Raw genomic sequence first — 3232 nt, 5'->3', positions numbered from 1 at the left:
AAACTTATTGTGGCCCAGTGTTTTGCAGTTGGACGACAAGATTGGTACACAGTAGTAAAGAGCGAGGCACTGAGTTGGCATGAATAATGGAGTGCACAATGGGGCTCGAGATGTGTTTGTTACCTCAGGTGCTGTATGATTGTCGTCAAGGAGTGAAAACGGAGCAATTTGTGACGGCTCTTTCAATTTAAGACGTTAAAAACAGACGGAATTTTCATTTGTAATACCAGAGCATCGAAACTACTTGGTACTTTTGTGTATATGAACGGGTCCGCGCCTTTGTACTCTGCTCCCTTCACCGCTACAAACCAACCAACCATCGTGTCCGTGCGCATCTGAGTCGCAAAGAATGGGGAATAGCGCAGTTTGCTCGTGCATGGGGCGTAGCTCAGTTGGTAGAGCGTTCGCTTGGCATGTGAAAGGTCCAGTGTTCAAGCCGCGGCGCCTACATTTTTTGTTGTCAGTGCATGGTAAGTGTTGGTCGCGGCGAACCTAAAGGCACGCAAGATGTTGCAAAGCCAGCGTCACAGACTGATATGATGTATACTGACGTAAGGAGAGCAAGATGTAAGTGTGGGGACCGGCTGTTATCGAGGTGTCATCGAGTGCAGATCTGTCTTAGGTATCGCGGCTTAACCTCATTGAAGTCTAGAGGGTGGACAACACGTTGGTCTTACTCAGAGCGGTGTCCGAATTCTATTTTCGACTTTATACGTGCCACTTTCATTGTGGCCAACTACGATTCGATACAGAATGCACGAAACCTGAAAGACACCCTAACGGATACATAGAGAGTAGTGTTTGTCTGCTGAATAATGGGAGTGTGAGGGTCTGTGTCGTCTATATGGCTGTATGTAGCACCATTAGTCTTCGGGGGGGCGGGCGTAGCTCAGATGGTAGAGCGCTCGCTTAGTATGCGAGAGGAACTGGGATCAATACCCAGTGCTACCAGAATTTTTAACACACCTACATGCGCACCTTGCCATGCAAGTGGAATAATTCACAACCAGCAGATGTGTCTAGGAAGATACAAGCGAATGATTAGCATCCACAATTGACAAGCGTGCTGTTATTAGTGCGCAGGAAGCACCCTCCTCCCACGCCTACACTTAATTTAGAAACAGTACAAGTGTTCCTGTAAGATTCTCAAGCCTATGTCGGAAAGATCTGCCTTGCGCTGAGTTCACGTAAATTCCACTGCACATTCCTATTCTTTGCATGCAGTCAGCTGCTACTGGTGTTGTTAGTTGTGACTGCTGATAACAGATGCCGTAGCAATCAATTCATGGAGTGAGTTGTATGTTTTGCGGTAGTCTGTCTCTGACAAGCAAGCACAGGTGACATAGGTGCGAACACAGGAAGCTTGCAGACCCTCGCTGCCTGCTGACACCGAGCAGCCACACTAGGAGGGCGGCCTAAGCCGTAGGCGAAATGTGCTCATTCGCTTTGGCGCGACGTCGAACTATAAATAATGCTGTCACTAGCGTGAGCGTTGCGTGAGCATCGTGGAAAGTCGGAAAAGTCGGCTGCGAGGGTGAATGCCAAGTTTGGGGAGCCTTTCGTAGTATGCGCAGTGCAATGGAGACGCGGAAACTTATTGTGGCCCAGTGTTTTGCAGTTGGACGACAAGATTGGTACACAGTAGTAAAGAGCGAGGCACTGAGTTGGCATGAATAATGGAGTGCACAATGGGGCTAGAGATGTGTTTGTTACCTCAGGTGCTGTATGATTGTCGTCAAGGAGTGAAAACGGAGCAATTTGTGACGGCTCTTTCAATTTAAGACGTTAAAAACAGACGGAATTTTCATTTGTAATACCAGAGCATCGAAACTACTTGGTACTTTTGTGTATATGAACGGGTCCGCGCCTTTGTACTCTGCTCCCTTCACCGCTACAAACCAACCAACCATCGTGTCCGTGCGCATCTGAGTCGCAAAGAATGGGGAATAGCGCAGTTTGCTCGTGCATGGGGCGTAGCTCAGTTGGTAGAGCGTTCGCTTGGCATGTGAAAGGTCCTGTGTTCAAGCCGCGGCGCCTACATTTTTTGTTGTCAGTGCATGGTAAGTGTTGGTCGCGGCGAACCTAAAGGCACGCAAGATGTTGCAAAGCCAGCGTCACAGACTGATATGATGTATACTGACGTAAGGAGAGCAAGATGTAAGTGTGGGGACCGGCTGTTATCGAGGTGTCATCGAGTGCAGATCTGTCTTAGGTATCGCGGCTTAACCTCATTGAAGTCTAGAGGGTGGACAACACGTTGGTCTTACTCAGAGCGGTGTCCGAATTCTATTTTCGACTTTATACGTGCCACTTTCATTGTGGCCAACTACGATTCGATACAGACTGCACGAAACCTGAAAGACACCCTAACGGATACATAGAGAGTAGTGTTTGTCTGCTGAATAATGGGAGTGTGAGGGTCTGTGTCGTCTATATGGCTGTATGTAGCACCATTAGTCTTCGGGGGGGCGGGCGTAGCTCAGATGGTAGAGCGCTCGCTTAGTATGCGAGAGGAACTGGGATCAATACCCAGTGCTACCAGAATTTTTAACACACCTACATGCGCACCTTGCCATGCAAGTGGAATAATTCACAACCAGCAGATGTGTCTAGGAAGATACAAGCGAATGATTAGCATCCACAATTGACAAGCGTGCTGTTATTAGTGCGCAGGAAGCACCCTCCTCCCACGCCTACACTTAATTTAGAAACAGTACAAGTGTTCCTGTAAGATTCTCAAGCCTATGTCGGAAAGATCTGCCTTGCGCTGAGTTCACGTAAATTCCACTGCACATTCCTATTCTTTGCATGCAGTCAGCTGCTACTGGTGTTGTTAGTTGTGACTGCTGATAACAGATGCCGTAGCAATCAATTCATGGAGTGAGTTGTATGTTTTGCGGTAGTCTGTCTCTGACAAGCAAGCACAGGTGACATAGGTGCGAACACAGGAAGCTTGCAGACCCTCGCTGCCTGCTGACACCGAGCAGCCACACTAGGAGGGCGGCCTAAGCCGTAGGCGAAATGTGCTCATTCGCTTTGGCGCGACGTCGAACTATAAATAATGCTGTCACTAGCGTGAGCGTTGCGTGAGCATCGTGGAAAGTCGGAAAAGTCGGCTGCGAGGGTGAGTGCCAAGTTTGGGGAGCGTTTCGTAGTATGCGCAGTGCAATGGAGACGTGGAAACTTATTGTGGCCCAGTGTTTTGCAGTTGGACGACAAGATTGGTACACAG

At 48.6% G+C, this 3232-nt stretch overlaps 1 non-coding gene across 1 annotated transcript; it reads left to right on the top strand.

Annotated features, from left to right (window-relative positions):
• The first annotated feature begins 1968 nt into the window (after window positions 1-1968).
• Window positions 1969-2040, top strand: Trnaa-ggc (transfer RNA alanine (anticodon GGC)). The gene has a single exon. It is a non-coding gene; the product is annotated as a tRNA-Ala (tRNA).
• Window positions 2041-3232: the final 1192 nt, after the last annotated feature.

The sequence above is a fragment of the Schistocerca gregaria genome, unplaced genomic scaffold (genome assembly GCF_023897955.1).
Source record: "Schistocerca gregaria isolate iqSchGreg1 unplaced genomic scaffold, iqSchGreg1.2 ptg000174l, whole genome shotgun sequence".
Taxonomy (NCBI): Eukaryota; Metazoa; Arthropoda; class Insecta; order Orthoptera; family Acrididae; genus Schistocerca; species Schistocerca gregaria.
Note: the sequence above shows the minus strand (reverse complement) of the source record. Positions and strands in the feature narration are given on the sequence as shown.